The sequence below is a fragment of the Puntigrus tetrazona genome, chromosome 18 (genome assembly GCF_018831695.1).
Source record: "Puntigrus tetrazona isolate hp1 chromosome 18, ASM1883169v1, whole genome shotgun sequence".
Taxonomy (NCBI): Eukaryota; Metazoa; Chordata; class Actinopteri; order Cypriniformes; family Cyprinidae; genus Puntigrus; species Puntigrus tetrazona.
The window spans coordinates 21221025-21235494 of record NC_056716.1 but is presented as its reverse complement, the minus strand read 5'-3'; the positions used below and the strand labels follow the sequence as shown (position 1 = coordinate 21235494).

Genomic DNA, 14470 nt, shown 5'->3' with positions numbered 1-14470 from the left:
ATATAACTAATACCCAATTATGACTACGGGCAGAATCGTAGCACACCTGGGACCCTGACCATGTGCTCCTGTAGGTAATGTTTGCTGCTTGCTCTCTCTCTCTCTCTCTATACCTCCCAACCATTCAAATGCATTATCCAGGTAGCTGATCTTTATCCGTTTGAGCGTGCAACTCGTATTAATTGTTTAAAGGTGAGTTTTCTCTCTTTGGCCAATAAAAAATGCATCCTCTCCAGATCGATTGTTGTTGCTAGGAGACAGAAGCATCCTGAGGCGAGGCAGCATCCCAAACGCCAGACGTGTGTGTTTTCTACTACAGCAACGGCACTATTTCTCTCCCCCTCTCCCTCTCTCTCTAGCTCTCGCTCGCTCGTTCTCTGATGAGTGAGGGCAGTGTTGTCAGCCTCTCTGCTGCGCTCCCCGCGTGCAGACCCACACAAACGGAGTTAAGGAACAGTTTGAAATACGCCAAAGAAGAGGAAAAATGCACGACCGCCGACAAAAGGAATGTTAAACAGAGGTAATGCATTTTTTTTTCACACGGAATGCTTAATAAGCTCCGCTGCTGTTTTATAACACTGGAGAAATGGAATGGAAATGAATGCAAAGAGAATTGATGCCGTAGATAAGCCAAAGAGTTGAGCTTCGGAAATCTGGGCTGATGTGACACCGTTCATTTTACGAGTATGTGGTAATGCATGAAAATGAAGGGAAAGCACTATTTGCTGATGTTTTAAACTTGTATGTGGGGTTTAAAAACACATGAGAAAACTTTGCATGCTTCTATACGCACCTTGTCCGTTAGAGATGCGTCTCGGTTTATGAAGATGCGACGTTTAAAAATTTTGGAATTTCAAAGTGAATCAAAACTCACTGGGTAAAATGTTTTTATGTATCTTATGCATTTATCTTACCCATAAAATGGGTTTTGTGTGAATGGATCTAGAAAACAGTGCTTTGAAACTCATAGGGATACTCCTGGGAAAAAATGCCCAGAAGTTTTCTATGACCTTTGGTTCTTGTATTTATTTTGATAAAAATATTGATTTACATATGCCTGTTCAGGAAATCCGGAAAAAGCAGTAGTGTTGCCTAGTGGTTAAAGACCTGTGGCCAGCTAATCCCCTTTCATCGTAAGGGTTTTCTCATCTTAAGAGTTTGTTGCTGCTGGTGGCTGAAAGGTTGCAGGTTTGAACGTGAATGTCTCTGTCCTCGATCAACACACATAATCTCTGATATCTCCAAGAGGACCGCTCTTATTCTCACACATTTAAATCACTTTAGATAATAAACATTAAATAATAGACTGGCTTGTAATTAGTCTCGTTTTGCATCCTTACAGTCAGTTTCGGCAGCGGTGTGGCAGCTGTGCTTTAGACTTCACCTGGATCTGTAAGATAACCAGAGAAAAGACGAGGATGATTCATAATTTATTGCGTCGGGGGTCTGCGCTGAATTTTAATATCTCTGTTGCGTTGGGTTGGAGCAATGAATGTTATAGTGAGATGTGAGGTTGTAAAGCCTGATGATGTTCTGATATTCTGCATGCAACAGAGGTGTGGCTTTAACTCGTTTGGAATGATAATTAGCACAAGTATTTAAGCTGGAGAACACTACAGAATAGAGTACACGCATGTGAAAGGACTTTCACTTCAACTCAGCCACTGATAAAGGCAAAGGATGTCTGTGTTGTCCAGGGTTGCACTAGAGAGTGTGCGTCATTAAAGGTCTATAAATGTAATGATGTACACTTGTTTTTAAAATATATAGAAGAATAAATGTTCGAACACATATATATATATATATATATATATATATATATATATATATATATATATATGTACAAAAATATATAAATACAATTTTTAATAGTTAATCTAATATAGGTAAATATAGGTAGAACACACAATGAATATATATGCATTTTTTAAAAAAGATAATACAGTTGTTTCTGTAGTTGTTTGTTTTTTTAATTGTAATATTTTATTTATATTTTTTAGTGTCTCCTAGATCCAAAGCACACATTAAATGTATGGTATTTATATATATATATATATATATATATATATATATATATATATATAAAATCTATAGTCACCAAGGAATTTACAACATAATAGTTGCAACATATTTTGTTTCAAAATGCTGGCTGAAAATCAGTCGCTGATGTGTGGATTGTGTGTGGATGTGGGTGCGTTACAGAAATCATTGTTATTGGACTGGAGGAGTTGGCCTTGAATACGCCAGACCACCCTGTTGAAATGCCTGAGAGTGCGTTGTGTTTAAAGCCGTGTACGCGTTCTACGCCTATGCATATGTGCATGAAATTTACTTCTAATAGAACCGCACATGTCCATGCACACAATAGCGTTTGCTAATTAGCATGCGTCAAAGTTGTTATTCAAACTGTCTGCTGGGATTTGCAAGATTTTATGCATGTGTGCACAAGCGTGCCTCTCTCCATCAGCATGCATGTTTGTGCAATGGGCCGTTTTTGTACACATGTGTGCTTGTGTGGGAGTTTGAATTAGTAAGATGCAGAATGGCCTTGTATAAGACCGGACGGCTCTATATTTACTGAATATGATGCAGTAAAGTGCTGTGCAGTAATAATTAGCCTTTCAACAGTGTGGTCCGCTCAGCGCATGTAAATAAGTTCTTCCACAGCCCAGCCCGCTATAACTAGACTTGCACATATGCTGGCTATCTGTCAGTCAGACGAGCGTTAAATGAGAGTGAGATCTCACTCTATTACAAACACATTAGAAATAACTTCTTGACGATTACACACAGGGCCGTAGCTGGGGTTGGTCTGTTTGAAATTGTTTGTTCTATTTATTAATTTGCGCTATTTATTGAATGATTAAATCTAAAATAGCACTGCCAAAATTAAATACACAGTCAAACCAAAATATCAGTATTTTTTTCACATCATTACAGTTTATTCGCTTTAATTTACTTAAACCGCGTTAGAACAAATTCATCCTGCATGCAATAGATTACAAACAACTAAAAATTCAGACAACTGTTAAGATAACATAAACAACTATCAATACTCTGTTGAACAATTATCAAAGAATGCTTAATTTCGTTCAGTCTGTTAAAACATTGCATTAGCAACTAAAGAAAAAACACCGTGGATTAAATCTTGTTAAAACTGCAAAGCAATTCAGTTAAGAGAAGTGAGCGATTTTCTTTCTTTCATTTTCTTGGATTCACGTTAAGGACGGCAACTAGTAAATTAGGCGCGGTCACTTTAAGAGACAATGCATCCAATGTTATGCTGCACGTGTGATTTCTTTCTCCACAGATTACTTTCACTTAAGACGTAACCGACAGTTTATTTGAAGGTGCTCTCCGAGACGGGTATTTTGACATGAATTGATATGTCAGTACAAAAGCAAGAAGAAGCAAAATCGGGTGCTTTGAGACGCGTCTCTCTGCGTGCGCCCTGTGCAGAGTTGAGATCGCCGGGGAACCCCCCTCAGCCGCGGGCCCCTATAATCGTCACCACCGTTCTCGTTACACAGAATCGATGTAAAGCAGTTATGGAATTTTTTGCATTCTGGACCTTGTCACCACACGCAGGTTATTTTCGAAAAACCAAAAACTTGCCACAAACAGCATTACAAGTTCAACCCAAAAACAGGAAGCATGTAAACCACTGTGCACACAGCTGAAGTATTTGTGAGCTCACTGATGCGAATGCTGTTTATCTCCATAAGCGTTAAAGCATCCTGAGTGCTTATATTTTTCTTCCTCCTACGCATGTGTTCTCTCTCCGCTTAGGAAGTCTACCTTTGTTAGACTGCTTTTTCCCTGCGACGAAGCCCATGGGTGCAGAGCTCTGTTAGAAATTCTGCTTTAGTAAGAGACTCCAAGGCCCCATCAAGCTTTCAAAAGCCTTGCCTTCATATTCATTAATATGGAAAGAGTATATGAGGCTGAACACTAAGGATGCCATCAATGCGCTGTAATATTCTTACATGCGCAGCACAGGTATGCCGCACGGTCGCATACGCATGCAAAGTGTTCCCCTCTTCTCGGCTTGCTAAAATATGGCATTTGCATTGAACGGCGTCACTGCGTAAGAGTAAAAGAGCAGCGTTAGATCATAATGAAAAGAATGAGCACGTCAAATGCATCACGCGGTGGCTGCCAGAGTGTGGCGTTCCCGCTGAAAATGATTTCATAAAGTAGGCTAGCCTCTTCAGACTCCTTCAAAACAGCAATTCTGTTGCATAAGTCATGCATCAAATCAATAAAGAGATGTTTTAGTGTGTCTGTCTGTGCGCATGCAGAGAGAAAGAGAAAGTGATATGCAGAGATTTCAGCAGTCTGGCAGTCCCACTCGCTGCCAAGTAAATCCATTTCTGAGCAAAAAGAACAGCTTTGTAGTTTTTTTTTTTTTTTTTTTTTTTTTTCTGTTTTGGAGGAGCAGCGTTGTTGCTGCAGAGCACTTCTACACTCCACAGAGCTCTACAATCTCACATTTACAAAGCAAACCGAATCTCAAACCAGATGCTAACACATTATTACGATAAAAATATACAAGCACACAATGTTTTTTCCCAGTGCAGCCCAGCAGTAGGGGGTGTCAATTATGTCAATTAGTTTTAGGCTTTAATCCAGCCACAGATTATTTTGCTGGAAAAACAGATACAAGGACAATACAGTGAAGAAGGTATCCTTTTGTGTGAGAAATGTAATATAAATATAAATATCCTGTTATAATTCGCTTTCTTTCATATTGTATCTTTTCTTTCTTTCTTCTGTAGAACACAGAGAGCATATTTATAAAGAATATTAGTTAGACTGATCCAGCTCTCAAGATAACTCACTGACCGCCGTTTGTCCATTAACGGCAAAGCTTAAATGGAAATTAAGAAAAAATGCTTTTGCATAGCATCAGATCTGATTCTTTGATAAATAATATTAGAACAATATCAATATATATATACACAATATAACAATATGTATAACTTTATATATAAATAATACCTTTCTGTTGTAGTGGCATAAAAAAAGCATTAACAAAAATAACAAAAATATCTAATAATCATTTTTTCTAGAAGGCTACAATAAATAAAAACACTACACACAGTTCTTGGTGTAAAAGGCATAAAACCAGTTTGTATTCATGGTCATCGCATGATATATGGTATGGTATATGACGATATATTGTTCAAGTTCTGGATTTAATAAATGTACTCACTCTTTTGATGCGCTGTGCCATGACTTATGTGGACTTTCTGAATTGCACATGCAGTCACTTTCCTATGACGACATAAACAGACAAATGCAATGAAAATATTATAAAATGTATCATATTTTACCCAAAAGACAATAGGAAAAAAAACTTACATTTCACCCAAAATATAAATGAATTCTGTATGATGTATCGTCTGTGAAAACACAAAAAGAGATATCAGTTTCTACATATATAATCTAGATTTTTGCCATAAGGTTTTACAAAAAAAAAAAACTAACAATAAAACTATTTAAAATTTAGTTTCACTGCAAAAAATTCTGGCCATGAAGCAAAAATCTGTAAATGTTATTCACAGGCTTCAGTCAGGCTTTTTTTTTTTTTTTTTTTTGGTCATAAATTCGGATTCGTTTTGATTCACCCACTAGGTCACGTTAACTTATTTACTAGGAAAACCCTTGTATATACAGCATATAGTTTCGTTTTGGGGTAGCGATGAACGAGGGATTCGATATCTGCCTTAAAATTCCCTTTCAGCGCATGTTGAGTGACTGAAGCCGACTACATCTGAAACGACTGAGATGTTAAACATAGCGTAATGTACATCTCTTCTAGACTGGAATGAAGACTTTCTAATGATAGTAATTACTGACAGCGACGGCTTGGCAGGAGGGATCACAGTTTGACTAGAAAAGTTTGGGCATGTAGCCCAAAATGAAACCAACTACTTTGTCTTTTAGGAGTGCACTGCTGATTGTGTCAGAAGGTTTGTCTATGTTGTGTGTGTGTGTGTGTATGTGACTAAATAAATGATGTGTTTTATCAGCTTCAGTCTATGGCTCCTGACAGTGCTTCTCTAAGTCGCCACTGCAGGGCCACTTCCCCCGCTGAGTCGCAGCATCCTGACATACACTTTATCTCTCTGCTCTCTCTCTCTCTCCGGCTTCTCTGAATATCTTAATCCATAGAATGCGATTAATGGCGAACTCACTCAACTCCGTTTTATATCTCAGGAAATGGGGCTTGCTTTCGAGTCACACAAAAGTCCTAATAAAACACGTTGTAGGTCACTCTGTCTTGCAGGACTCGTCCTCGCGCTCAGCTTTCTGGATTTGCTGCGCTTGGAGTTTTTTCCCGGCTATGCTCGGTGTCGTGTTTATGGATCAGTGGCCTTACAGCTGTTACAGAAGCATTTTTAATATTTAATTGTGTCCCCTCCACTATTGCTGCTCAAAGGTCTTTTTTCTAATCTGCAACACATTTATTATCGTCAAACAGTCTTCCCATGCGTCTAAAAAAAGGGATTGGACAATATATAGCGCATTTAATACTGTGCGTCAAAAGTCACACTTAGCTGTTTTGCTATGTCGTTGCACAACTTAAAGCTTTCAATTCGATTTGATACTGATCTTGTTTCAATATTGATTCTTATAGGAATATTTTATGCACTTATCTTAAATAAAAAAATTTTTTTAAAATCTCTCAACTAATGCTGCACACTGGGAACTTTCTTGGTGCATTATTATAATATTAAAGGTTAAAATTAGCCCCAAATATATGAAATTGCTATTTATCAAAATTTTTGTGGTACAATAAGGCAAAATAACCACTTTCTGTTTAACTCCAATTCATAAACCTTTAAATAGTGGCTATTAAAAACTAATCAAAAGCATATTACTTTAATAGGTAAAAAAAATATACATATATAATGATATATGTATAGGCCTATTTACAAAAAGTTACTTTTGTAGCTAGCTCCAGCTAAGCTACAAACATAATAGCTTTACAGGGGTCTTATGTTGCTCACAGACTGTTTTATTGACGTCTCTCCGCAGATGAAACGCGATAACATGAATGAAGATACATTTCACGGCCTTGCTTTGTGTGTCTTTCAACATACCTTCTGAATCTGATGATCATTGTAACGTAAAGCGGAAGAGATGGATCGGTTCACAGGCCTTCGAGCAGCCGCTTCCTTCACGCGGTAAAGCCCCATTTATCCTTTGAATTTTGTGGTATAATTGTCAGAATTAAATGCAGTTTCATATCAAAAGTAACAAAATACAAAGCTCAGTTTAATTACTCGACAGGAAAGACGCTAATAATGTGTTGTGAGGCTTACCTGCATCCGCTGCAAAGACCTAGCATATTGTTAGCATTTAAGAATTGATGTTGTTTCCTTAAAACAATGATTCATTATTCAATTCAGGAAACAATACGTCCAACCCAGTCCTAGGTGCTGGTGTATTGTTGTGTAATATGCCTCTGTTCTTAAAATCAAATAAAAGTCAACGTAGCAAATAAAATATGCCTTTGCAGATTTTCAGAATATCATTAAGCTATAAGAAAGACAAAAATCCACAAGAATCCACTCCTCTTCTTTAGTCTGGGATATTTTTTACCTGTTTTATTGTCCACTAGGTGAAAGCACACTGTATGTCCACTTAGAAAAGTACCACAGCACTGCTTAACACCAAGCCACACCATTATTAGTGTCCGTACATAGCATGAACAAATATGATTTAAACTGTACAAGCTATATTTTGCTAAAGCAGGCATTACTATTAGCTACAATCGATCATAGTTACAGTTAAGGATTTGAACAGATCGTAAACTACTGACACAGGGCACTTTTTTTTTTTTTTTTTTTTTTTTTTTTTTTGCAATGTTACTAGGGCACTTTTCCACTGAGAATGGGTAAAAAAAAATTGGCCCATGTATCATCAGCCTAAGATTCCTTTAGCGCTAGCTTCTTCGAGTGATCTGAAATGAAGCCTGCTGTCTTTTAATAAGCAGGACAGAACCATTAAGCTACAAACATCTTAACCACAACAGAGATTTTGTTAGAGCATGGGAAACAAATGAAGAGCTCTCCGTCTCTGAATAGCTACTTCCTTTAGCGGGGGTTGATGGTCCATCGGGCATGTGTGTGAGTGTGTGTGTGTGTGTTGTACTGGAAGGTTTCAAGCTTAGTACCACCCCCTCTATGAAAAACTCAAGTGGATCTTTTAGTCCTTCTTAAAGAATCACTTCAATAGTGGGAAAACGTTCCTACAGACACTCTCATAACACACGCAGAGACAGAGAACACAAACACAAACACATGTTTCAGAAATAAACCCAATTTGAACCCGACCTTAATTATTAAACCTCTCACGCCACCCTGTTTACTGTTAGAATTATACAATAAGCGTAGAGAGTATAAAATAAAATAAACGTATAAAAAAGGAGCGACAATTTATAGACACCTGAATATCTTAAGACTGTTGATGTATCATAGCCACATGAGACGACTCGCCTCATTAAAGGTCAAAGGTGAACCTGAAGTCGAGGGTTAGCAATAACTGTGACAAATAAGTTCAGATCCTCTTAAAAAAAATAAAATAAAATTCATCTTGATGTAAAAATTGATATAAAAAAATTTGTCCTTTTAAAAAGATTTTTTTTTCCAGTGTATGACCTACCACACAGTGACTTTATTTAGATGACAACAGAGGTTCTTAATGAGCTGTATCTGGTATCAGACGCAGCAGTGAGCGATACGTCCTCTGTGCGTAATTTGTCTTCAACTCCATTTCTAAAACCATGCGCTAGCTTAATGTAGTGCGCTGTGGTAATGTCCTCCATTGATCTGCCTCGCTGATTGGCAGATGAATCGATTGGCATGCTGGTTAAGACTCTCCGGCGCCTCTTTTGGTGCGTTTCATCATCAGAGGAGTTACTCACAAAGAGGAACGAGTCATCAAAGGCTCCAGTGCACATTACAACTTTGCAAATGCAAGTTCTGACGGATGATTGGATGATGTCAAATGTCTCAGCCAATCACAAGCTCTCATTTTGCTGCAGTAAAATGGTTTTGCGTGCACTACAAGCTTAAGTGAATGTGTAAATGGGGTAGTCTTCTCAGTTGTTTTGCTTTGTATATTCAGATTTGATGACATACAATATTGCATGTCCTATAAGTTGTCTCTTTTTCTAGTGAAAATGTTGCATGCAGGCACAGTACAAATCTGTATTACTGATCTGACCATGTGACCCTGGAGCACAAAACCAGCTGTAAGTAGCATGGGCGTATTTGTATCAATAGCCAAAAATGTATGCCAAAAATTATTACAGTAAAGATCATGTTCCATAAAAATATTTTGTAAATAACCTATATCGTAAATATATCTAAATGTAATTTTTGATTAGTAATGTGCATTGATAAAAACTTGATTTGGACAACTTGATAGGTGATTTTATTATTATTTATTTTATTTATTTTTTGCACCCTTAGATTCCACATTTTCAAATAGCATCTCAGACAAATATTGTCCTATCAAACCACACGTCGATGGAAATATTGACCCACATGACTGGTTTTGTGTTCCATGGTCACATATATATAAAAAATCTTTCATTTTAAATATGATATTTATTTCATGCTATTACCAGACCAATGTTATATATTTTTAATATTAGGTAATAATAAAACACATTTGAAGAGCATTTCTAAAAGTAAAATCGCAAAAACAAAAAAAGTTATAAAAATATAATAATTGGCTTACCATTCTTCATCATTTTCAGCCCATTCTACCCGATGCCTGCACTATCCATAGTCCCATAAATCATTTTCACAATTTCAGCAAAGTCTCATCTGTGTAAGCTAGCTACATAATGTTACCTTGGTGACATATTTAATTTGCAGGAACAATGCTATAATGTATCACAGAAAAACAAATGGTAAAATTCGAAAGGCATAAAAACATATGCACATGATCAACAAACATGAAAAGCGGCAACAATGCAACACTTGCAAGTGACAGTTCTGTCAACTGGTCTGAAATGCTCTCACACTGGCCCCGGGGCCATCCTTACTGTCGAACCCCAGCTATTATTCCTGTGCTCTTGTAAAAGCACAAGTATGCAATTTAATAGAAAGTATTCTGTCCCAGGAGGATCCAGACTCTCTCCAATAAAGAATTTTTCCAAATAATTGCACCATGACAAAAGAATTCTTCTTTTACATTTTGCAACAACTCACTGTATTCTTTGTGGCCCTTGAAGCAAGCAAAACAAATTTCATAGTTTTAAAAGGATGAAGAGCATTGTTGCTTGGAAGAAAGGATAGTTTAAATTTTTTTAAGTCCTTTTTTTGGCACGGGAATTTAGAATTGATTTTTTCGAGCTGACTGTTTGATTTAAGCATGCTGTTAAGGAACTGCCTGCGAGCAAAATCCAATTAATTCCTGAGCCTTTCTGTACCCAAAAAACGCCCCGTACCGCTCTTCTGTCCTACCCCTCTTAACTAATTAACATGATTAGCCATGAGGAACTGCTTAAAGATAGGCTACAGTAGGTGTTTGAGGGAAGGAACGAAAATGCCTGCGACTTCCCACCACCGAGAAATTAATGCAATCTGGGGAATTGATTGATTTGATAATGAGCATCTTGATGAATATCATAACCAATTTAAAGATGTTCAGGGATTATTGTGACCTCGGATTTTGTTGTAGTTCATTCTGCCTCTGTATTGATTCATAGCGCTCATGAGAGAATGATTTGTGCCACTATTTCTTTCCGAATTAGAATTTGATGTTGCAAAACTCTCATTTCAAAGTGTTTAACTTAATAAATTCATATGGTTACGAAATGTGATTAATTAGCCCACTCCGAGAACTTTTTTCACATGTAACACCTGTTCTTAAAATTAGATTCCAGCTTGGTGGAGAATGTAAATAATTCATTAGCACAAATTGTGCACAGGGGCTCCCTTTGTGTACAATAACATGCAGCTGGTTATTACATTTTCACTGATATAAGACAGACGTGTTTACAGAGAAATATATAATAACGGTTAAACCTTATTTTGAATGCGTGTCATATTTAAAAGCGCCACAAAACAAGGTTTCCGACCCATTTTACCTCTGTAATCAGATGCATTTCTGAGAGAAGCAGGATACTCAGCAAGAAAACAGTGCTGGACTTTTATCCGTCGGGAATTGAATGGATTGTGAAAACTGCTTTCTATATGACAGGTGGTCAGAGGAAAGAGGCTGGGGGGAAAAAAAAGAGTGACGTCAAACAAGTCTTTTCAGAGGCAGAGCAAGTCATTACATTTCATGTTTTTCTATGAAATAATGTGCACTGACTAATTTTAAAAATAAATATAAAAATATCACCAAAATATATATGCATTTTTCCATCCACTATAATATACAGCACGGTTGTGCCGTGAATTAAATTCTGTCATCATTTACTTACCCCCCCAAGTTATGCCAAACCTGTATAAATTTCCTTCGTCTGCTGAAAACAAAATAAGATATTCTGAGTAATTAGTATTTAGTAAAGAATGGTATTTTTTCCATACAATGGAGGTGAATGGGACCACATTCTTCAAAATATACATATATATTTATGTTGTGTATTTAGTATTAGTATTTCATTTTCAAACAGCTGAAATGTTTCACTGTAATATTGAACTAGAAAAAAAAAAAAAAAAAAAAAAAAAAGTTAAAATCCAGTTTGGCAAACTTTATACATAGACATGATAAAGCCTTGTTTGAAACCTGGATTAAAGTTAAAACCATTACGTTGGACGATTTATAGGCTTCACAGATAGATAGATAGATAGATAGATAGATAGATAGATAGATAGATAGATAGATAGATAGATAGATAGATAGATAGATAGATAGATAGATAGATAGATAGATAGATAGATAGATTCCAGTTTAATTTGGGCTTGTGTGGCCAGTTCAATTCAAATTCTAATTCATAAATTCAAAGTACAACCCTGTTCACGCAGTTCAGCACATTTCAACTAGCGGATGATGTCTGACAGGACCGCTCATGCGTTCTCCTTGCATTCTCACTCAGCTCTGCTCAGCGTCAGGGTGTGAGGGGGGAAGCGGGCATGAATTTCCTCTCGCCCAGTGTGGCCACAGAGACTCAGTGTGCTAAAACAACACCAGTCCACTTCTGAGGAGTCCAAGAGTCTGTCATCAAAGCAAAAAGCGCTCTCCCTCCCTCTCTCCTCCGGCCCTCCAGATCTCCCGCTGACCTCTCAGGAGAGAGAGAAGAGTGCGAGCAAGTGGAGGCACTTTAAACCGGCGGCGGCCGCGTAGCTTTTGCCCAGCGAGAGCACCATTGTTACTGTTCGGCTGGCAGACTGATTTACGGAAGAAGATAATGAGGAAAGCTGCCGTTAGTGCGAAGCTGCCAGAGGCCCGCGTGTTGAGCTTTGTGTTGCATTGCACGGTGGAGATAGCATCACCGCGGTTGAGTGTTATCCAGCCTTGGAGCCATCTCCGGGCCAGGCTGTGAGCCTTTGTGTAGCTGCCAGAGCCGTGGAAACCCGGCAAGCCATCTCGCACACCTCATAAATCCGCCCCCCATCGCCGCCGCCACCGCCTGCGCTCGCCCACCCTTCTGCAAGGAAAAGTGGAAGAGGAAATCAGATTAGGGACGTTTTTTTCCCAAGCCCTGAGATCAAAAACCAGGCTTAGATATCAAGGCTGCCTTTTGCACGGTTTCAGCACAAATGGAGAGACGCACATCAGATTTAACAATTAGTGCCTTTCGCTTAGCTCTCTGAGAAGCTATTTATCAGGCAGCTAAATTTGTAGCGTTTTCTAAAAGTCGTAGGTTCAGGATTTAATTAGTATTTCATACTTCTGTCATCTGAGCTCCATTAACAAGAGGGAAATCAACTCCATACTAACAAGGAAGAAACATTAATGCTCATTTGAGGAAGGGAAAGGAAAAGATGTTACATAACAGGACATAATGGATTTAGCTTTACAATAAGTTCTCATACTCTCCGCAGACATGATTTTCGCAGGCAAATTCACAAACTGTTGCTTCGCTTTTGCACATTTCAGTGCAAAAACCTTCATCATCCACTGACGAATTTAGAGCTCAAACTTAATGACTTCTCCACACAGCTGAACACCAAGATAAGCTGAACACAAAGATAACTAACGTAATATATACATAAGATAATCGCAAATGAATCGTTTTACAGCCCTACTTTAAAGATAACGACGTTAGCATTTACACTAGATAGTGATATTGACTGTTTATCACGAGCGTATAACGATCTGCCGCTTAAAATTTTCTTTGTAGCAGGATGGATTCTGATTGGCTGTCAATGTTTTATCGTTCAGGAAAAGATGGAAAAAATCACTTGAAAGTGATTCCAACCATATCATTTTTCTGTGGCTTTATCGTTATAGCTGTGGTGTGGACTATTCTTTATTTTGAGGATGATTTTTATAACTATCGTTATGTTTTAGTTATCTTTGGTGTGAACAGGTCTTTAATTTGGGCAAACTAAGGCGAAAAAATGATCTTGCTATAGATCAAACCATTAAACTGTATCGGACTATTTTTTTATTCAAAAACAACGAACTAAATGACATAAGTGACTTTTTGTCGCAACTTCATTTCATTATGTCTATTCTTTTTCAGTGGAATGCTTCACTTTAAACCATTACAGGAATAGTTCACCCATAAACCATTACATTACATTTTCTATTGATCATACGAGAAGTAATAATCACAATAACTATGTTTCTTGATAATTACCCGATTTTTATATTTCATTTAGTGAACCAAGGGTTAAAAAAACCCTAAAATTAATAAAATAGCACTATCAATAGCTACAAAGTTAGTTTCTCTCTCTCTCTCTCTCTCTCTGTCTCTCAATGAGCTAAACAGTTGCATCATCTGTCTGAGCTTCTGTGCTGATTAATTTATGTTTCTCATGTGTTTTCCATCGTTGAGAATCTGTTTTGACAAATCTGTTGGTAAGGGTACTGAAGGCGCGGAGGAGTTGGTGTTTGGTGAATTTGTTGAGATTCGATTGTCTGCGCGTGTCTGCTGTATGTCTTTCGCAGACGATCTTCTTTCAACTCTAAACAGAACACTGTGATTACAGAGAACAAACTGACCCTGAAAAACACAGGAAAGCCCTGAAATGTCTAATGCTTCAGTCTGGCTCTCTTCATCTGACTAGCAAAAGTCTATTTAATTCAGTTCAAGCGGCGGCCGTCTTTGTAACGCCTCTGGGTAGATATTTCCTATGCAAGTAATAGAGCTGTTCAGGTAGTAGTCCAAAAACCCAGAAGAGAATTAGCATTTTTGACCTACAGGTTCCCTCTGGATTTTCCTTTGGGCTTTTATAGTGACAATTTTGGATTCATGAGTAAAATAAGGTCTGTGGTAAGCGTTACTAGAAGATACAACACAGTTTTAAGTCTATTTTAGATACCAAACATG

The 14470-nt window shown here is 37.6% G+C and overlaps 1 protein-coding gene across 2 annotated transcripts in view; it reads left to right on the top strand.

The window, feature by feature from the left end:
- The first annotated feature begins 317 nt into the window (after positions 1-317).
- grm3 (glutamate receptor, metabotropic 3) overlaps positions 318-14470 on the top strand; it is a 39749-nt gene continuing 25596 nt past the window's right edge. The window contains exons 1-2 of one of the 2 annotated variants that reach the window (XM_043265090.1): positions 318-520; positions 7045-7193. The gene's annotated coding sequence lies outside the window, so the exon portion shown is untranslated. The remainder of the gene's footprint in view (positions 521-7044; positions 7194-14470) is intronic. The other variant, XM_043265089.1, reaches the window with a different exon arrangement.